Source organism: Xiphophorus hellerii, chromosome 20, assembly GCF_003331165.1.
Source record: "Xiphophorus hellerii strain 12219 chromosome 20, Xiphophorus_hellerii-4.1, whole genome shotgun sequence".
Classification (NCBI taxonomy): domain Eukaryota; kingdom Metazoa; phylum Chordata; class Actinopteri; order Cyprinodontiformes; family Poeciliidae; genus Xiphophorus; species Xiphophorus hellerii.
The window spans coordinates 6983744-7006665 of record NC_045691.1 but is presented as its reverse complement, the minus strand read 5'-3'; the positions used below and the strand labels follow the sequence as shown (position 1 = coordinate 7006665).

General features: G+C 38.0%; 1 long non-coding RNA gene across 1 annotated transcript in view; it reads right to left on the bottom strand.

The window, feature by feature from the left end:
- The window catches only part of LOC116710087 (uncharacterized), a 53068-nt gene extending 30624 nt beyond the window's left edge, over window positions 1-22444 (bottom strand). The window contains exon 1 of the long non-coding RNA XR_004337036.1: window positions 22115-22444. This is a non-coding gene — a long non-coding RNA (uncharacterized LOC116710087). The remainder of the gene's footprint in view (window positions 1-22114) is intronic.
- Window positions 22445-22922: the final 478 nt, after the last annotated feature.

The following is a 22922-nucleotide window of genomic DNA, read 5'->3' as shown; positions in this document are numbered from 1 at the left end:
GCTGTAGCGTGGAGTAGGCCTGTCACGATAAACGGTAAATCAATCAATCGTACCATAAATTAAAACTATCGACGTCATTTTAATTATCGGCATTATCGTCTCTACCGGCCTTTTTCGCTTTCTGTTAATGACACTGAATGAAAAAAGGCTCAACTCCGGTGCTCTCCACTGACTCCTCCCTTCCTCATTTTTTTTTTTTTTTTTTTTTTTTTTTTGTAACCCCTCCAGGGGGTCTTTTTGTGGGCTCTAGTGTCCCTTTTCATGAAGTAGGCTGACAGGAAGGGGGGAGGGAGAGGGGGGAAGACATGCGGTAAATGTCGCCGGGTCCGGGAGTCGAACCCGCGACAGCCGCGTCGAGGACTTGAGGCCTCCAAATGTGGGTCGCGCTAACCCCTACGCCACCACGGCACGCCCCCCTTCCTCATTTTACTTAGTGTAAAGCCCAGCGCACACTACACGATTTTAGAGCTGTCAGCCGATTGTCGGCCCATTTTCAAAACCTGAGAGCACACATTAGCCAACAGAAATCCTAGGTATAACGGTTCGATCGGGTTCGATCCTGCCTTGTGGAGTCCAGCAATGGGCACAAAATAATGGCTACAAGTCCAGTGAACTAATTTTAAAACCAGACATTAATCAATGCTTTACTACAATCTACCTGCAATGCATGTGGCTAGTTTCAGCGTAAAGTCCTGACTGAATGAAAATCATTAGAACCTGTTTACGTCACCTTAACTAAGAATAGATGAAAAGTTACCGGGTTTATCAACTGCGGTAGCAATTTCGCTCCAACTCCTCCCCTTGTCATTTCTATATTCTTTGCATGTTGAATAAACATTAATGTTGTTTCCACTATCATCTCCAATGTCGGGTTGCAGTATCAGCTGTTTGGGATTCCCCTCCATAATTTCCCCTCAGAAAGCTTGGAGGAGAATCCATGCTTTCTGATTGGCTACCTGTCACATTCAACAGGTTGCGTTAAAGCTCCCAGAAGGGGAAAACCCCTGATTTGGATCGGAGCGGCAACGACGATCTACCATAACACACCACACAATCTTAGAAAGACCAACTTTTTAAGATTGTTGTAAGGGGAAAAATAGGAGCAAAAAAACCGTGTAGTGTGAAATATTGCATCAGGTAGTCGATGTGCCCATCTTCTCTATTTAAATCTAATTATTACTGAAGGGCAACATAATATACAGACTTCATAACATATTTATTTCCACTTTTACTTTATGTTCTTTAGGTTTTTTTTCAAGTGTGTTTTTTGTTAATGGAGACCATTTTATTTTTGGTTGTTTTTGTAGCAAGTGTGTAAAACTGTTTATATTTCACCTCAAATCCATCCTCATTACCTGTGTATATTTGTTTTTCTTAGTTTTTGAATTGTATTTTATTTTGGCGGAGAAGCTTTTATTTTCTTGTTTCCTGTCTCCTCGTCATATCTTTTGTGTTCGCGCCGCCCTCCTCAGTTCGCGCCAAGCTGCGCTGGGGAGAGGTAAGTGTACAAAGCTGTCGTCTGTTTGTGTATTAAAGTATTCAAAATGTCCTTAAAAGTATGTTTGCCAAACTCATAAGTTGTTATATGTTGTTCCCCAACTGTTTTATGTTTAGTGCAGCACTGTACTGGGTACTTAATTCCCACGTTAATAACATTTATTGAGTTTACCGTGTCAATGTGGTCATTTTTGTTCTTTTGATTGGTTAAGGTGTGTGTGGGAAAGCTGGAGTGCTGATATATTCTTGTTTTAAACAGGTATGTGAGTTGCTTCAAAATGTTATCTGAATGTTAGATTAATGTATTTCATATATTTTCATATTATAATGGAAAATCCTTTTTGTTATTAATTCAGTTTGAATTATAAAATATTGTAACTAATGGGCAGATTATTTTTGTTTGGGTCTTATTTTAATTGTCTTGACATTTTACTTTATTATTTGTGAATGTCAGAGAATTTTGGTTGGTTTTAACACAGTCCTGTACGAGTTCGCGCCAAGCTGCGCTGGGGAGAGGTGTGTGTGGGAAAGCCAGAGCCCAAGAACTGGAGTGCTGAAATATTCTTGTTTTAAAAAGAATAAACCTGCCCGACTGCTGCAATACACCCCGGTGTCCTCGTCTCCTGGTTCCCTTTGCCTATTACACACAATGCAGAGTACATACAGCAGATGAGTCGAATGAGAGCGGCTACATTTTGTTTATTTTGTTTATCAGCTCCAGTGTTAAATGTTCTTTTGAAAATAAAGTGTATCTATCTTTGGCAGGAAATCGCATGCATTATTACGTCATTTCCATTAAATCAGTGTAAAAAGGTCTTCAAACAATATTATCGTTTATCGCAATAATTTTTGAGACAATTAATCGTTCAGCAAAATTTGCTATCGTGACAGGCCTATGTATATCCCAACTTCCTTTACAAGCGGTTATTGTTAGTAATTCTACCGAACCCGCTATTATCCGCCGCTACAGTGTGCTAACCAACTAGCATCACGGCATGTTGGCTACTTCCTCTAGCCGCTGTTGGCTCCAAAACACAACAAAACTCTTCCAATATCTTTCACACATTGACGCATTTCCCTAAACATTTCTCGAACAATACCGAATAATTAAAAAAGTACTTTATTAAAATAAACTTAAAGGTCACCTGAAAAACAGCATGATGGACAAAATCATCAGGAAAGCTGGCTCTGTACTGGGACTAAGGCTGGAGTCCCTGGAAACTGTGGTGGAGAGGAGGACATTGAAGAAGGTTCTGTCTATTATGGACAATAAACAGCACCCTCTCCACCACATAGTGGACAGGCAGCGGAGCACCTTCTCACATAGACTGCTCCAGCTCCGCTGTCGTAGGGACAGATACAGGAAATCCTTCCTGCCACATGCCATCTCACTGTTCTGCACTAATCAGTCCGATTTTGCACAACTGCACTATGGCACACTTGCTGTACATATATTTATATATACATATCTGCATTTTTTTTTTTATCTTTGCAAGGACTGCTCTTAAGTTGCTTTTTATATTAACAGCATTTCATATTTTACAATTTATAGCATTTTATTTGGCACATGAAGGTCCCAAAGTGTTTAAAACGATTCTCCAGACTTCAACATCTGTGAAGGGATCTGAAACTTTTTCAGGAAATCCAGGAACAAATGCCAATAACCTTTGTAGCAGTCAGTCAAATATGTTAGAATATTCTGGGGTTAAATGTGTCTGCAACAAGATAGTTCTTGTGTGAACTATGTACTGACCCAAATGCGAAAAAATGTCGACTACAGTAAAAACAGAGAAAGTGAGACTCCGGCTATAGCGTCTAAACACAACAGCAGCACGTTGCAGATATTCTTCTTCTTCACCTTGTTGTTTTCTTCCCACACAACAAGTTGGTACACTACCGCCACCTGCTGGTCGGTCAGTTGATCTTGGTTTGTCTTCATCTACCATCCAAGATGGTAGATCATGGAAGAGAGGACCTAAATATGAGGGCATACAAACAAAAATCATGCATTTGCATAGGTCTGAAAATGACCTAGGCTTAACATTTACTGTGGCACACACTGAGTTTGTGTTGGTCAAGCATGGTGGGATGGGTTTGAGATCCCTGGTTTTCTCATGGGTAAATCTTGCAACTTTATTTGTGCTCAGCCCCGACTAGTTCAATTGTTTTATTATTATTATTTTAATTAGTTCTTGTCATTTTCATTTTATTAAAGGATTTTATGTTTATATATTTATTTCTACTCATGGCATTAACTTAGCAAAATGTTACCTCTTCCCACATCAATATATGTATATAAAGCAAAAAAAAAAAAAAACTACAAAAGCAATAAATGTTTGATAAAAGAAACAAACTTTCCAGACCTCATCTACTTATTACAAATTTTCTTTCCAACTCTTCTTTTCCAATGTTTGCTGACACAAGAACAAGAAAATAAATGTTTGACTAAACAAGCAAAATTAACTTTCTAATGAATAGATATTGAAAAATGTTCAAAAGAAATGATCACATATGGCGGAAAAAAACAAGTGAATCAGACTATTTTGAATATAAACAAGAATAAAAAGCATGAAATTTACTGGAGAGATGATGTAACACCACCAGCAGAAGAAGATTCTGTGATGTCACTAGAGAGGCAGTCTGTGTGATGTCATCAACTAGACACATATGTACAGAACACAATTCTGCATATCTTTCATTGCTTGCTATATCGCTGACCAGTTCAGACATACTCAAAGCTCTTTCAAATATCGTTCAGGTAATTTAGAAACCGACTGATTTTAGAGAACTATTTAAGGGAAAATGTTTAATCAAAACCCAAGATACCACAATGGAAAGATGGGACCCCAGATGAGAAGGGGATTCCAGCACAACTCCCAAGGCAGGTTCCCTCCTGTGCACCCGAATGTTTTACACGAGGAAATCCAAAGGCTGCGTGCTTTTTTGGAAATGGAGAGAGCCCAAAGGTTTGAAGATAACCAACGACTGGCCCACATGGAAGAAGAGCTGGAAGAAACGAAACTCCAGTTAAAAAGGCAGAAAGCTATCAAAGAAGTGTTCATCAACAAGTCCAAAGAGTCAAAGAGGGAACTCGAGAGAGTAGAGAAGCTTAGTGATCCAGCAGCTGTCAGCGCTGCAATCCTTGCTTCCAAGGTGCACAACGATGTTAGATATAAGAATAAGAAGATGCTGCAACAAGACTTTGTAGATTTAAAGACGGCCCATCTCCTCAGCCAGGAAGCATTTTCGTCAGAAATCCAGGCTGAAAAAGAGAAAGGTAAAGCCCTCCAAGAAGAACTGGACAAACTCCAGACTTCTTACGAGGAGCTTTGCTCTAAGTATGAAGCTGACATTGCTCTGGTGAGGCAGGAGGCTGAGATACAAACGTTTTGTGAAGAGAGGGATAGTGAGGTACAACAGCTCCTTGAAAATCTAAGAGCTGAAAAGGAAGATATGTTTCAAAAAATGTCAAAAGAGATCAAATTTCTGCAAAGCAGCGAAAAAAGTTTGCAGGACGAATTGGACCAGGTCAAACGTTCATATGAAGAACTCGACGGGAAGTATGATAGAGATGTTTCTGGACTTAAAGCCCAAGTAGAAACATACAAGAAAGAGATAGATCGTGAAAGAGAAGCCAGTTCTGAGAGAGCGAAGAAAGACCTTGAGGAAATCAACAAACTGAAAGCTGAGCAAGATCATCTCTATGAAACAATGACAGAAGAGTTCCAGACTCTGCAGCAGAAATTCAACGGGCTCGCAAAACATTTAAAATCTAATATAGGCCAGTATGAAGCAAGCCATTCTTCACTTCAACAGCAGGTGGAAAATCTTCAGATGCAAATAACTGAGGAGAAAAAAGCTCACTTGGAAGACTTGGTGCTGCTCCACAACATAAAAGCCATGAATGCCGACCTCCAGGAAAACACAGCAAAAGATAAGAAATTCCTGCAAGAAAAGGAAAGGGATGCGCAGACTGAGTTAGAGAAGATTAAAGGTTTGTACAAGGAGCTGAATTGTAGATATGAAACGGATGTTGCTGCACTAACACAACAAGAAGAAAAATATCAGCAAGTAAGTTGTGAGAGAAATATTAAATTGGAAAGAGAAGATGAGGATCTTCAGCTTGCCAACTCTCTGAGAGATGAGAAGGAAGATCTACAACAAAAAACATCACAAGAGTTTACAGATTTTCAAGAGAAGGAGAAAGATTCAGAGAGCCAACCTGACCAGGTTGAAGTTTTATATCAAGAGGTTTCTTCTGAGGAGGATTTCTCAGAAGAAACCTCATCAGGTTGTTCCACAGATTTGGAGTCCACTGCAAAGACGGAGTTCGCTGTAGAAACCATCCAGGAGAATGTGGACAACCCAGATCCTAAATCCATGCAGGATGGTAAAAGGAAAAAGCCAAAGCTTTCAGTTTGGAAAAAACTACGAAACATTCTGTGTTTGAAGAAACAGAAAAAAGAAGGAAAAGAGTGAACGAAAATCAAGAGCGTCTCACTTTAACTATCATGCCATGCGACGCTCCGTCATGACAAAAATTAAAAAGGCAAGTTTTTTCCCCCCATTAACCAACTAGAACAAAGATCCCTTCTTAACCCAATTCAAAAAACAATCAAACGCTAAGATGAATTTGAAATGGAAAAAAAGCGGGCAGCACGGTGATGCAGTGGTTAGCACTGCAGCTTCACAGGGAGGATGTGTCAGATCTTTGCTGTGTGGAGTTTGCATGTTCTCCCCATGCTTGCATGGGTTTTCTCCAGGTGCTCTGGTTTCCCCCCACATCTCCTAAAACATGTAGGTTAGGTCAATTGGTCAATGTAAATTGCCCCCCAAAAGTGTTCAAGAAACTGCAAGAATTGCTTTAAAAATCACCTAAAAGTCTTGAGGTATCAGCACTAAATCTAAGACCATTCCTTACCCAACGATGGCTGCTTCCTCTACTTTAGCCCTTTTCCCTTCACTTTTTTAGTGGCAGATGGCACAGTGCCACAACACATAGCTCAATATTTATAGCAACCGATTAATTTAAGAATTAAAATTCTTCTTGTAATAGAAATGATTTCTGTTTATTTTCTCTCTGTTTTTGTAGTTTTATGGTTTGTCCTTTATTTTACCTTCTCTACTCACATTTTATGTTGCACTTGCACTTTTTCGTAGTGAAATGTGTTTAAATCCGGAATTTAAAAAAGGTTAACAGAAGGATCATGCAGTGGCTTTTTAAAAAAAGTTCCAGGGTGACTGTGGCTCAGTGGGTAGAGTGGTCGTCTTGTGATCAGAAGGTTGTAAGTTTGAGTTCAGCTTCCTCCTGCCACATGTCGAGGTCCCCTTGGGCAAGGCACTTTTGTTGCTTACCGATCTGCATATCGGTGTAAATGGGTGAATGTGACTGTAGTGTGAAGTGCTTTGAGTGGTCAAAATGATTAGCAAGGCACTACATAAGTTCAGTCCATTCATCTTTTTGTTTCTTTGATAAATCCTGTGTTTGTTTTTTTTATACCAAACATAAAAAAGCTGATTTAACAAGTTTGGACTTCTTCAGGGTCCCCGGGTGTTACATTAAGGTTAGAATTACATCTGTACATAATATTAGATGATAATTGTAATCATAATTTAATACTCTGGACCCTGAAGAAGCCCAAACTTGTTCTATCTGGTTTGTTTGTTATAAGAAAAAACAGGCTTTATCAAAAATGAAAGGAACTGTGTGATCTTTCTGTTAGTCTTTATTTAGAAAAAATTATTCAATATAACAAACTTAATAAAAAAAGTGCAATTTAACATGAAAAACTGAGTAGAAAAAGTAATAAAAACGAAGCACAATCCATGAAACAGAAGATAATCAGAAATTATTACTGTTAGTGAGGAAAATCGATTCTTAAATGAATACATTGCTATAAATAGAAACCTATGTGTTGTTGAGCTAATGTGTAGTCTACTGGTATAAAAGAGAGGAATGACAGGATGCTCAACATCTTCAGAGGCTATAGACCTCAACACAGTTATCCCGGGTTCAATTCCAAGTCTTGGGTAATCTGCTGCATGTCAGTCCCTTCTCTCTCCTCCAAATCTCCTGTTCAATTACTGTTTAATAAAGGCCACTAGAGAATAAAAAACTAAAAATGTGCCTGCCACCACATTGTGCTCATTTCCTCCTGTTGAAAAAAAAAATGAAAAAAATACAACTCTTTCTTGCTCTCTCTCTCTCTCATTCTTAAATAATAAATGTTACATACATATACTGTACATACACACATAAATAAATGCACACACACACACCCACCCCAACATGCACACATGTAAACATCCCTTCCATGGGCTGCCACCTTATCGTGGTGGAGGGGTTTGAGTGTCCCAGTGATCCTCGGAGCTATGCTGTCCGGGGCTTCATGCCTCTGGTAGGGTCACCCAATGCAGAGAGGTCCTAGGTGAGGAACCAGACCAAGTGCAGCCCAAATACCCCTTATGATGAGGACCACCAATGGAAACAGTGTTCCCTCTCCCGGACGTGGGTCAACGGGGCCCCACTCTGGAGCCAGGCCTGGAGGAGGGGCACGTTGGCAAGCGCCTGGTGGTCAGGCTTTAACCCATGGAGCCCTGTCAGGCTAAACAATAAATATTTAGTTTACAAACTACATTTAGCATTAAGCTAAATATGTATTTAAGCTTAAGATTTAGTGACCAAGCTATATATATTATATTGAGCTAAATGATAAGCCTTGAGCAAGCTGAATACTTAGCTCTGAGCTAAGTATTTGGCTAACAAGGCAAATATTTGTCTCTGAACTAAATATTTAGTTCAGACTAGGGTAAAGGGTACCAGGATTCCGGACCCGTCAGCAGCAGATGAAGCTGAAAAACAGCATGTAAATGAGCACACGGGAGACGCACTCTGTGTTACTCCAATTTCTCTCAGCTTATTTATTGAACAAACCAGCTCATTTAATTGTCAATACAGTCCAATTTATAGTTCAGTAACTTACTGTACACATTAGACATATTCCATCATAGACATCAACATTAGCTTTCCTTAAATCAGAAATAATCCCATAACATCATATTTTGTCACAATTCCCTCAGGTAACATGTACCTTCAATTCACTGCACTTTATATGCATATTTAATCACACACAGTGACATATTTCATGGGCATGTATCTTACAGTTGTTGTAAACTGGCATAACTATCTTAGAATTCAAACTACTTTAATTAAGTGAATGCATTACATCACAGTTTAACCTTCCACCACTGTGTTTAGAACACAAATAAACCCTGGAGCCTGATAACAGTATATCACTCTCACATCATGGATTATATGTATATCTAGGCCTGTCGCAATAAACCACAGGTGTCAAACTCCAGTCCTCAAGGGCCGCTGTCCTGCAACTTTTAGTTGTGCCTTTGCTGCACCACACCTGAATGGAATAATTAGGTCATTAGCAAGGCTCTGGAGAACTGATCTACATAAGGAGGAGGTAATGAAGCCATTTCATTCCAGTGTTTTGTACCTGTGGCACTTATAAAAACTGCAGGACACCGGCCCTTGAGGACTGGAGTTTGACACCCCTGCAATAAACGGTAAATCAATCAATCGTAGCCTACGATAAATTAAAACTATCGACGTCATTTTAATTATCGGCATTATCGTCTCTACCGGCCTTTTTCTCTTTCTGTTAATGGCACTGAATGAAAAAAGGCTCAACTCCGGTGCTCTCCACTGACTCCTCCCTTCCTCATTTTACTTACTGTAATGCCCAGCACACACAAGCTGTCGGCCGATTGTCGGCCCATTTTCAAAACCTGAGACCACACATTAGCCGACAGAAATCCTAGGTATAACGGTTCGATCGGGTTCGGTCCTGCCGTGTGGTGTCCAACAATGGGCACAAAATAATCGCTACAAGTCCAGTGAACTAATTTTAAAACCAGGCAACGAAGAACAGCTGAAAAGTTACCGGGTTTATCAACTGCGGTAGCAATTTCGCTCCAACTCCTCCCTTTGTCATTTCTATATTCTTTGCATGTTGAATAAACATTAATGTTGTTTCCACGTATCATCTCCAATGTCCGCCTTATCAGCTGTTTGGGATTCCCCTCCGTAATTTCCCCTCAGAAAGCGTAGAGGAGAATCCGCGCTTTCTGATTGGCTGCCTGTCACATTCAACAGGTTGAGTTAAAGCTCCCAGAAGGGGAAAACCCCTGATTTGGATCGGAGCGGCAACGACGATCTACCGTAACACACCACACAATCTTAGAAAGACCAACGTTTTAAGATTGTTGTAAGGGGAAAAATAGGAGCAAAAAATCCTGTAGTGTGAACTATTGCATCAGGTAGTCGATGTGCCCATCTTCTCTATTTAAATCTAATTATTACTGAAGGGCAACATAATATACAGACTTCATAATCTGCCCTCTTTTGGTTGAATGCAGTATTTATTTCCACTTTTACTTTATGTTCTTTAGGTTTTTTTTCAAGTGTGTTTTTTGTTAATGGAGACCATTTTGTTTTTGTTTTTGGTTGTTTTGTTTATTTTGTTTATCAGCTCCAGTGTTAAGTGTTCTTTTGAAAATAAAGTGTATCTTTCTTCGGCAGGAAATCGCATGCATTATTACGTCATTTCCATTAAATCAGTGTAAAAAGGTCTTCAAACAATATTATCGTTTATCGCAATAATTTTTGAGACAATTAATCGTTCAGCAAAATTTGCTATCGTGACAGGCCTAGCGTGGAGTTTAGATCTATAACCTAAACGGGGCCTGAAATTCAGAATCTTATCGGACCAAAATGATATGCTTGATGGTCGGATAGGGTCGGGTTCAGGACTTTTAGACCTCTTTTTAACAAGCCTACAATACTTAGAGCTAACAGAAAATTAAGCGAGGATGCTAGGAAAGTAAAATAACTTATAGTTTAAATAGAGGAGAAAGTAGTTTACCCTTTTGAAGAAGTAAGGAAAGTAAGGTGCAGACGTTCATTAGACACCACAAATACCCATGTGTCACCATCCTGCTGTCTTGTACTCCTATCAATCACACATCCCAGAAGATTTGCATTTGACACATCCTGCAGTTTCAACGAGTGACAAAATGCACAGAAAATGGAAAGTAAGCCAAAAAATTTTAATAGAAGTTAGCTTTGATACATGATGTTAAAAAACCATCTCCTGTGGTGAAGAGGCAGAAAAAAGCACACAAGCTTCATGAAATATAAATTCCTCTCGCCTAAATAGTTAACATACTTGGATTTTAATTGCTCAGCTAGCAAATGAAAAAGACAAACAAGATTGATTAATCGAAATAAAAAAATCTGCCTTCCTGTCTACATCTCAGCATAGCTCCAACAGAGAGTGCCTCTGGGTCCATAAACAGTTCACCTCCAGCGTTTGCCAAAATAACTTTGTATTGAATTTCACCCTCGGCAATTACATAAGAAAAATACAAACATGCCAAAGACATCCCCTCCCTCTAATCACCTGAGCTTGTTAGTTAGCATTTACTAAGAACAATTCCTTGGTGTAAGCATTGATCTTGCTCCCTGCTTCCTTCTTTCAAACGTTCTTGTACTATTACCAGTGACAGGTTAGATGGGAACATTAAAACCGTGAGTTATTTTCTTCTGTATTTAAAAGTCAGTCAGGGAGAATGTGTGGGAAGGTTCACAATGAAGGAAAGTCATGCTCACAGGGAGCTCACTGCCCATAAAAAAATATTCTGCCACTTAAGCCTTAGGAATTGGGAAATAAATCAGGATGGAGACACTCAGCGACTATCAAGAGTTGAAGGAAACTATCTGATTCTGAGATTATCTTTGGTTTTATCCTCTGCAAGAACTATGATAGAGCAAATATTGTGCAGGCCATTTCATTCAGCCCTATTGCTTTTAATAAAAAATAACTTACCATTCCTGCAGCGACTAGCAACTGAGGTCAATACAGTAAAGTTATGCCACAAATAAAAAGCCTCTTCATAAAAGTACCTCCTACACTAAAGCACAAAGAGCAACACTTGCAAAGTCTCGCTTTGCCTAGGGCTCCTTTCATCTCTTTTAAACCAAAACATCAACGCAGATCGAATCTGGGCGGAGGATGAGGATCAGGAGATCATCCCAAACACTCCAGCATGAGCCAAAATTAAACATTTAAACAGTTTCTGTGTACAGCTTTTGGCTAAACAAAGTTAGAAACAAAATGACAAACATGCATTAATGTGTTAATGAACTTTGGATTTCTGAACATATAATGATTAACAAAATTAGATGTTCTATTAAAAAAAATGTTTGGCAATGAAATGATAATGGTATTCCCTGTGTAGCACCCCATAAGAATGGATAGAACGAAGCAATATAGGAAAGAAAACATGATGATGCAGTTGGCAAGGACAGATGTCTCTGAGAGGTGCAGGGATTGAAAATAAATTGTAGTATGAATCGAAGAAACAATTATCAGCCAGAGAGTAGAAAATTCAAATATAGCACCTGCTAAAGTAAACAGAATCCTTAAAATAAGGGTTCATAATCACAAAATTCATGACAGGACATGAAAGGAAAGAAACCAGAGAAAACTTAACATGCTACAGAACAGAGAACGGCCTTCAGCTTAAGTTATAAACATTTACACTGACGTGAGCTGTTTCTTTTTGTTCATGTCGCTCATATCTTCTGATGATTTGCATACTATTACTTATTAATTCAGACCTTTAATAAATATTTGGTCATCCGCATGCATTGCATGATGTTGCTGCACAAACCATGTTGGCACAAAGGGAGACCAATAGGTGAAGCTTCTGTGCATCAATGCCTGTGCAATAAGAAGGTGATTGGATCACCAAAGATTAAGCAATCAACTGCTTCCTTTCTGGTAAAAACATAAACTTAAATAAAACCATAATTCTGATTAAATACTCAAACTAATGAAAATACTCCACACATTTGTTTTATTTTTTCTATTATAAAGCAAGCAATACTGTAAAGGGTTAAAGAGGAACAAACATTTCAATCTGTTTTTATCCGTCAGACTATAATCTCTAATACAAACGAAGGAAACTGGTAAGAAATGGCCACCAGACAACTAGTATAGCATACTAGTGCGTGCTTCAGAGCAAGTCTCAAGGACTCCTTAAAAAATTATCGCTCTTATTCTCAAAACTGAGATTTGTCTGACTTCAATATGCTGCAGGCAAGATTCTGAAAGGAGCAAATAATCGCCTAGATAACCACAGGACCAATAACCAACCATTGTCAAACAAATGTTATATAATATATTCTAATTCAGAAGAACTTGGCTGAAACACATTTCTCATATTCTGATATGTTTAAGCATGACCGCTTGCAACTAAAACACATATTTGCCCAAGAAATCCATCACAGCCTCAGGGCTAACTTGTTGCTGTCATTGTAGGAAGTGCATGCAGATGAAACAAACTTTGCAGGTGTTGCTGTGGTCTATTAGCTGGCTTCCTCTTGATATAAAATCTACACAGTAAGTAAAGATTTACCTTCTGCAGTAAATTTGCATCTCAGAATGGCTTCATTTGTTTCTCACTGTTGCTGTGTTTTCCTCCTCTCTTTCCTTTCCGGGGAGCAAGGCAGTGTTGCTTACTGCTTCTTACTGACATTTCACAGCAGCAAGCTCTCTGCATGACGCGTGTTAGGGAGTATACAACTGTCTGAATGTGTGGAGAGTCAGAAATTAGAACCCTGCATGAGGCATTACAGTCCCTTTAGAATTGAATGAAGGATTATGCTACTTTTTCTGAGGTGTGCACAGTTGATAAAAAAGAGCAAGGCGTCCAGCTGACTGATAAAAAATGCAATATAACTGAAAAACTATGATAAATCATAGAAAATAGAAATGCAAAAAAATAAACACATGCCGTTTGAATTTGCTTTTAATCTGAACCACATTTCCTGCCTTAGCCATGTGTTAATGTAGATATAGACTCATGAAGTGCTGCAAAAAGTATCCTTAAACAACAATTCCTACATTTGTATTAGATTTTTAATTTAGTCTGACACAAAACAGTAAGACAACAGAATAATAATCGGCTTTATTGCGAAAGTATCTGTGCATGAACCACAAATTTATTGACTACAACAGGCATAGAAAGACTTTTGATAATTTTGAAAACAGATTTCCAAAATGTGCAGCTATTGGAGGGGAGATTAAAGAGTTGGAAATATTTGTGGCAATGAAGCAAAATGCAGGCAAGCAGGTCATCACAGTCGTGGGTTCTGACTCATGTCTCCTGCAGGCTTGTATGCGATGTACTGAGGTTGAGACTCCCCCATCCCAGAATTTCTCTCATTATGCCATCATAATTCAGCTTCACTTCACTATTCTGACCCTGGCCTGGATTTAGTATCAGTTAATTTCATTACAACTGACAGAAGGGGGTGTTCACGTGGGTTAGATGGTAAACCACTGGCTCTATCGTCATTATTGTACTTTAATCACTCAAAGGTGGAGGCTTTGCCTGAGTACACCAGCTTTCTAAAGACCTCAAAGGTTGAAGGATCATTTGGTTCATGCGATTTTGTGTCAGGCCTATGAGATCATCTCACTTGTTGTTGCCCTTTCAGTTAACGAAAAATCCTATTAGGTTCATGGAAACCAAGCTAAACCAATTTAAAAAGCCAATAGTGGCATTTTCAATTTGTTATTGCACTATGTAATGGATATGATGAATTCAAAGGTGCACATCTTTACTCTTAATTTTGAAAGTAGTGGCAACAACTTGTGTTTCTGTGTCTTATTTCTATTGTTTAATGTAAACTACCATGTTAAAATTCAATGTTGTCTGTAGTTTTCTAATAAAGACTATTTTAAATGATGTGCAACATTATGAAGATGGGGAAAAAAAGGTATTCTATTGATGTCATAAGGACACCAGTGTCCTTATTCTAAGTGTTTTTGGGCTAACAGTTAAGGGGTTCAAGTGTATTTAACTCCCATGAGAAAGCTAAACCCCACCCCTGGCAAATTTTGAAAGATTCCAGCAAAGTGGGCGGAGCTAAGAGACAGTCAAGTGTGGGGCGGCAAGGGGTGAGCGAGTGGCTTTGATCAGGTTTCATTTTTACTAGTGCTGTCAATCAATTTAAAAAAATATCAGATTAAGCAAGAGCTGTGATGCCGCTGAGCTCACCAGTTTGACTCTCCTCGTTCATCTTCTTGCTCACATTTGCAAAACTGCATTGCTGAATGGAGTGCAAGACGGTGTAACGCACTGCTTTGAACTAAGTCACCCTCTGCAAGAGAGAGGCATTTTGGTCAAATTAGGTAAGAAAATGAATCTTTATTATGCTGTATCAACGCATTAATCTTTTTAGATTAATTGCATACTTTAACGCATCAACGTTAACAGCCCTAATGTAAAAAAAATCCTTTAACATCTATAGAAGTAAAAGAAATGAGACCGAATAACTGAGTGTGCTTCAGCAGAAACTTAATGTTTTTCTCTCTCTGCATGTGTGGAATTGGAGGTGACTCTCATTATAGCACTTAATTACAATTGGGAGAAAGCCAGGGTCTTCATGCTGCATGGGTAATGGGAGGAACCATGCTGCCAGCATTGCCGAGCTGCCCCAGAGAGTCTGATGACTCTTATCAGTGAGTTCTTTCCAGCCTTCTGACCTTTCAACGGTTCCCAGAGCCATCCATTACCGCTTCTCCTCTTCCAAGGAAACACAACACAAGAAACCAGTGTGTGCTCTTTCCTTTACAACAGGTAAGAGCTCCAAAGGATTTCCGCTATTAGATCCTGCCAAACTGATAAACAATTCTAAGCAAGACACAGGAGATTGATAGAGAAGTGATGAGAATTACCATCACATTCTCTTACAGTTTTGCAGAGTTTTTCTAAAGATTTCTGCAACATTTAAATTAATTCTTAACATCCCTTTAGGTGCACTGCTTGCTCATCACCATACAGACAAGGGAGGGCAGTTTAGCAACCATCTGTTAGGAATTCCATAACAAGATAGACAGACAGATAGATAGATGGGTAGGTAGGTAGGTACTAAAACTGAAATAAAAAAGAGGTGCTTTGACCTGAAATAAACCTTAGGAAACAGATAAATACTTGTTTTAAATATGTGGGTGTAGTTTTAGTGTTGTAGCAGCTGGAACTTTTATGTAGAATCTATTTGTGCACATGGTCTGCTTATAACCAAGTACATAAGCATTCAGTTTCTTCTGCTGTTGTGGGGATTTGCACATATTCAAGCAGATGACATTAAGAAAAGTTAATCCTGGAATAAAACTTTTTTTCTAAGGCAAACCAAATATAAGAACTTTTTAACCTAATCTAATATCAACAAATATGCAGAAGCTGAAAAATGTACAGACATTTTTCACATTTTTAAAGTGTAGTTATACAAAAAAGACAAAGAAGAATGATAAAACTGCAGATTTTTTTTTTATATCCTAACTACTGGTAATATTTCAGTTTGAATTGGTTGAATTATCATTCTTTTAAATTTGTTCCATGCTTAAACATTGCTGCCGTAACTTTGCTTCACTCACAATCCTGGGTTTGTTTGTGGTAGCATTTTGTTGCAATTTACATCTATGTAAATGTTCCCGTTAAAGCTAACACTTCTGGACCATTGGATGAATATGAATGTTTCTTTTGCTTTAGGGTACATTTATGGTCAATTATTTGTTTTTCCTTTTTACTCACCATTGTTGGTCCTTTTCTTAGATGCTGTATGGGAAGGGCCAGCACAGCATTTCCTGCTGAAATGGCTGTATGATGTCACTGATTGCATCACTGGGTTCAAAACAATGGAGGGTTTTCTGTTTTGTGTTGTTTGTTTTTCACTTTAAAATAAGGTTTTGAGTTGTCTTTTATTAATGTTTTATTTTGCAGACCATTTAGTTATGTAGATGAGTTAATTAATAATCTTACTCCTGTTCTTTGTTTGAGTTATGTCACTGATTTATGAGCACTAATATAACCTGACCGAATTTTAATTTTAATACAAACATTGTGATTAAAAATTTTTATCACAGTATGAAAAAACAAATCGTGACTCTTGTTGTTTGTATATAAAAAAATAAGATATTGTAGAGTTTTAGCCACAGCAGACACTGAAAATGTGCCTATAGTTTAGGAAGTTTCAGTCACGATAAACACTTATTGGGAAAAAAAAAACTTGAATGCTCTAATTATACATAGCTGTTGTCAAGCAACAAATAAAAATATCCAGCTCTTAAAAAAAAAAAAGAAACACTCAGTTATTACGAAACAATTTCAAACAACCCTATAATCAACTATGGTTTGGAGCAGCATGTGAATTAGGTTTTACAAATTTGAGCATAAAGAATGTATCTTCCTGGCTCAGCACAAACCCACAGGGTTGCAAATGTGTTATTTTCTGCTATTTGCAGTTTTTCAATTCCTTGTAAATAATCTGTTGTTTCTATTCTACTGAGTTGTACATATTTCTTATTCTGAATATGCTATATTTCATATGGTATTATTTTACTTTTACTATTTTTTTTTTCTCATCTTATAAATTTACCTGACTACAGTCTCTTGACTTTGTGTGAATCTGGATGCTTCCATGTGCCTGTCAATTTTTAACCATACTTAACAATGGACAGCCTCTCACATAAGTGGACTTGTAAAACACACATCTCATTATTGCATTTGCACATTGCCTTTAGGCCTCCAGCATCACCTTTACTCAAGAACATTAAGATTTTGATTATTAGCTAAACCAGGGGTGGGCAACTCCAGGCCTCGAGGGCCGGTCTGCAACTTTTAGATGTATCTCTACTTCGACACACCTGAGTCAAATAATGAGGTCATTAGCAGGACTCTGGAGAACTTGACTGCACTTAGGAGGTGATTCAGCTATTGCATTCAAGTGTGTTGGACCAGGGAGACATATAAGAGTTGCAGGACACCGGCCCTCGAGGACCAGGATTGGCCAAAGTTTTGCAGCATGTGCACCACGACTGCAACCATGCCTAATGCAAATGTGTGCCCTTACTGCAGCTTTAAAACAACTGCTGTTTAATAGATTGCAGCAATCCTGCAATAAAAATATTCCTTACTGCAACACTCTGCCTACCCTGATGAAAATCAACTCACTTCGGGATGCTGGATGCTAAAAGCTGAAAGCAAAACTGATGGCATGACATGGTTTCATATAAATTCAGCCAATAATTAACTGATCTCTTGGCAATCATTGAGAAGTAAAATTTCAGTATTAGATGCTCAGTTGATCCTTACACATAGGCAAACTATAACAAGACAGTGACAGGATAGTAGCAGTATTGTACTTCCAACCTGATGTGGCTAAACATAGTAAATTCCACGTTTGATGCCAATACATGTGCACTATTCAAACTAGGTGCTTATAAAAAACGACACACTCACTCCAAGGACTTGATGTTTATTTCCTCAGTTTTTGACCTGCATAGCAACCATTTTTCCAGATGTAAACATACACTGTAAGATTGGAAATGGCAGCTTTAGGTAAATGGGTCAAATGGCAGGCATTCCTTCCTAGAACTCCTTAATATTGTTAGAGCTGGTAATTAGTTATTTTACTCTTAGTAAGACCCACAAATCCTAAATTCCTGTTAAACTGCCTTCTTTGGTTTTGAGAAAATTTATATCTTCCCTAGATTGCTTTATGTCATGCAATCTTAACCTAATCCATAAACAGTAATGAGACATTTGGCATTTTGGAGTAAATTGCCATTATTTATTACGTAAGGAGTGAAGCACAGCTGGTCATCTTTGAACGTTAGTAAGAACTGCCCTCATGTCACTAGCTCTGAGGTGTTAAAATTATTAATTATCACAGCTCATACTTTACAGATACTCACAGCTGTTCCTCTGTAATTCTTCATACATGCCTCATATAATTTTAAACCAGGTCGTGTATTAAAGCTGCTGCTCCTTAAGAGGACAGAATATGAAAGAGTTTGCTGCGAGTAATAGGGATGAAACAGATGATATTCTCCTGATCTTCTCCTGATCTTCTCATTTATTTTTCATCTGATAATGTAAATACAATGTGATTTGTTTTAGTCAGAAAAATGTCACAGAGTGATAACATGCTGCATGAAGCACTGTACAAGCAAATGTTTGAGCAGAGGAAATAGAACGCTATCTTTGCTCAAATGCTGATAACTCAGAAAATGGACTCCTGGTCATTGTGAACTGCACCAAATGTAATCAAAGAACTGTTCTGAAGCAAAGAAACTGGAAGAAAGAAGGCTGGGAAGAGTCACAAACCTGTTTTATAGAATCGTGTCTGGAAGGTATTTATTGTGAGTGCAATCTCTGAATCCTCCTCCATTATCTGATGATTTTAAAAGTCCCACTTGGTCTTCTGCTTCCATTTTTCTATAATGATATCTTCTCTCCTTTCAAAATTGGCAGCTTAAGACCAAATCGACAAATTCTCCAAACATTGTTAACAGTTTGAGTGGGAAATCAGATTCAGCAGGAGTATCCTACTGTACCTTTGACATGATGAATTTTGCACATGATGCTGCAGATTATGGACCGAAATACCAATCTGCCGTCTTTAAATATTCAATACATGCAGGAGCAGGATTACCACTTTCAACTCTGAGGGAGTAATTTTACTGACATTGTAAAAGTGTTTGACAGAACCTTTGTTTTTATACAAATAACCTCTCTCGACATAATGCCCATGTGGTACGATAGCTATGCTAGCCAGTTTCTTTTCAGCTTGCTGTGAGAAAATGGATGTCCTGCTGTTAGTCAGTGGCATCGATCTTGCCTTAGTGCAGCAGCAGGAAGTTTTTACCATAACCACGGGTGAACCATTTAGTCATTACTGTAAATTAAACAGCAATTCATCACATGGTAGCTCAGTAATTTCATAATCAAAAACAAAACAGAGAACAGTTTTCAAACAGATATATATTTGTTTTACAGTTATTTGTTCACTTCGAAGTGTCTTTAGTGATAGCTTACATGCTCAGAAACAAAAATGTCGTTTTGTTGCTTCATTTGTTGTGCAAATCAATGTCAGCTAAGTGTCTGAGACAGAGAGAGATTTGTTTGATTCAGCGTGGCATGAGTCAAACTGAGAATCAAATTGACACTTGTGAATTTGCAGGGAGGCACATGAGCACGATTTGTGTGCGGATGTGTGATTCGAGGTAGGTCACTTGTTGGTCATAAGAACAGACTCATGGTCAGAGATTTACTGCATCTGACAGGCTGTGCCTAACATGATAATGTGTTCAATGCCCCCAGACCATGAAGCATATGATTTTTACATTTAAATTGAAAATCTGCAGCTTTTGCTCTGCTTTAAATCAGGTAAAATAAAAAATGATTTACAAGCAATATTTTGTTATAAAGACATTGTCTTTAATGCATAAAATAAATAAGAAATGGGAACCAAAACTGAACACGCTTTAGGATTTCTTTTTCTTGCGATATCTGTTTAATCAGTAATTAAAATCAAATGTGCTTATGTAATTTGTAGGCAGGCTTTGGCATGGCTCCTGGGCATGTTTACTGTGTCATCACAACAAATGCCATTGAAAAGCAAAAGACAAGAAAAAAGGCATTGCTCATGAATATTTCAGGAAGCTCTCCAGTCAGTCAGAAACAACTGGCATTCTTTCTCCCCAATTCATCAAAAATAATTTTCTGGGTTTGGCCTCTGCAAGTCATTGAACACATTCCTAACCTTCCAGTCTGTGGTGGTTTTAAACATCAAAGCACAAAGCAATGTGTTACTTTAACAGTTTTGCTTTGATAGACTGTTGTCCTTGAATGTAAAAGCTTCAAACCAATATCATTCAGCTCGCCACGTTTATCCGGAAAAATATCAATCGTTTCTCATTAGCCGAGAGTCAAGGCCTTCTGTACGAAGCAAAGCGTAGAACAAGGGGCTGGTTTTACCAGGTTAATTCTGAATGTACCTTTGACCAAATAAATTATTTTCAATTGTTATAAGTTCCTTATTTACAATATCTGTTCATCCAGGGTGTTTTAGTCACAAATGTGGGAGGATGGTTCAGAATAAAAGTCTATTTTAGCCTTATGGAAAGTTTTCAAGGTTTCATGCTATAGACAGTGAAGCACTTTTATCAGAGTTGGTATGTTGGTTGAGGATTATTGTCATCCCTGCTGTCTGTGACAGGCCTCAGGAAACTTGACATCTTAAGCTACATATTAAACATTTCACCAAGCAGAATCATTGTCACTTCAGATGTAAAATTGCCAAAGACTTACAAACAAAATCCATTTGAACTCCTCTAGGTGAGCAATGTTTATTGCAGGAACACTCACTGTTGTCTACATACTTGTGTGGCTGATGTTTTTTTTTTGAGGGGGTGGCAGAAGGTTTAATTTCACTACCACTGTGAAGGCTCCTTAAAGCACAACTAATAAATCAATTATTTTCTTAGCTATGCAACTTTAAATACATACTCTACGAACTGGAGATATTCCCGAGATTCTTACCGTGACCTTAATTAAAACCCATTTCATTGTAAACATTTACTATTAGTACAGTCATCATCAATAAATACCAAGAAATAAACACTGGTAGACAAAAAAAATCAAAGGGCGAATAATACTGCAAGTTGAAAAATACTTTTTTATAGCACTGAATAAAGTTACCAATACATTGGGTCTAAAAGGTCTAACCTGTTTACCCTCTGCCTCATTACAATTTGACCAGACCAAATATCCTTCATCGGGAAAGAAAATAATTAATCGGGTTGAAAGTAAATATGACACAGTTAACCAAAAAATGTATAACCATCCACATTAACCAGTTCCAACAGTCATATTCTGCAAATGCTTCCACAGTGATTTCAATATTTTCTGTCTCAAGAGGAATCTGTTGTGAGGTATCACATAACCTAAACAAGATTGGTAGTGCCTTGGTCAGCAACAAGTTCAAAATGACAATGCTGCTTTGTTTTAAAAGAAATCAGAAATGGAAAAAAAGGTGTTTTAAAATCCTTTGCTATATGATCAACAGGAGATGCTCCGACTCATGGATTTTTGACTTCATTATTCATACCTGAACAATAATTACAAAAAGCATTTTTGAAAAAAAGAAAGTTTAACTTAAGGAGGGAAAGTCACAAGAAGAGTAAAATAAATAAAAACCTGCAGTTCCTTTTCTTCAACGTTTCCCCTAATTAATTCCAAACGCCAACTTAGCCAACATAATATATGTTTCCATAAGGATTCATTTCCTGCAGCATGTTGCAGAGTTTAAAAGACAACAATTTCCTAATTGCACCCAATTATTTTCTGATTTCAGAGGGCACGTTAATCTCACGTCTACAAAGCAAATTAATTAGATATCAAACACTAATATTTCAAATGCTGCTGCAATAAACGTAACTGGGTCGTACTAGTGAGTCAAAACATTCCTGATTCTGCACACTGTGGTATAATTTCTCTGAGCTTTCTAAAGCAGCCGCACACATTGAGCTACAGCACGCATGATATTAATATTTACGAAGAATACTGTGTGAAATAGGTTGTTTCATAAATTCTTCAACATGACCTCAAATAATTCATTCGCAATTACAGAAAAGCGCTAAATGTTCCGCAAAATTGCGGTAAAAAAAAAAAAAAAGTTAAAACCTCTTACCTTTTAGAAAGAGTGAATCTCTGATTGGACGCTCTTCCCCTCTATTGTGATCAAGACGAGCGCAGTGAAGGGCTGTGCCTTTATTCTGCAGAAACTGAATAGTTTAGTTATTTCAGCCGTGTTTGTGTAAAAAAAAAAAAAAAAAGCATTTAAAAAGCAGATAAGAGCAGCAGCAGAGAAATGAGGCGCAGTTAGTTTGCAGATGTCGCCTCCGATCCTCATCTGATGCCCAACTCTATTTTCCTTTCTTTTAAAGCGCACATGCTGTCACTGTCATGTGACCGCCCCCCCGCCGTCCAATGCGCTTCCTCCTACGCTACTCCATCCTCACTCTGCAACTGATGCGGCACCTTGCTGTGCAGCTCTACGTAGCTGGAGAAATCAACACTTCTCTAAATAAATAATTATTCACATCTGTGAATGCGCTGCAAGTGAAAGCAGCTGGGTAAAATTTTGAAGCAGTTAAAAGGCATATTTTCCATTTCGAATGCATGCACTCACATTTAGACGTGAAAAGTCTTTATTGGAAGTAGTGTTTCTGTTTTATTAATCCAAAACAGAAATTAAATATAATAATCAGTTTTCTGGCAGCTGGGGTTTTTAATGTTAGCTAATCAAAAACTGTGATCTGCCCTTTTACTTGAAATCTAAAATCTGTTGAAATCTGAGTTAGTCATAATAACGCTCTTAAGGCTATACTTATTCTGTCTGCGAAACATCTGCTGTTGAACTGAGAAATTCTGGTGACTCATTGTGTCATAAACGCAATAAACTGTGACAGGGCTCTTTCCATAGTCTCCATAGCTTC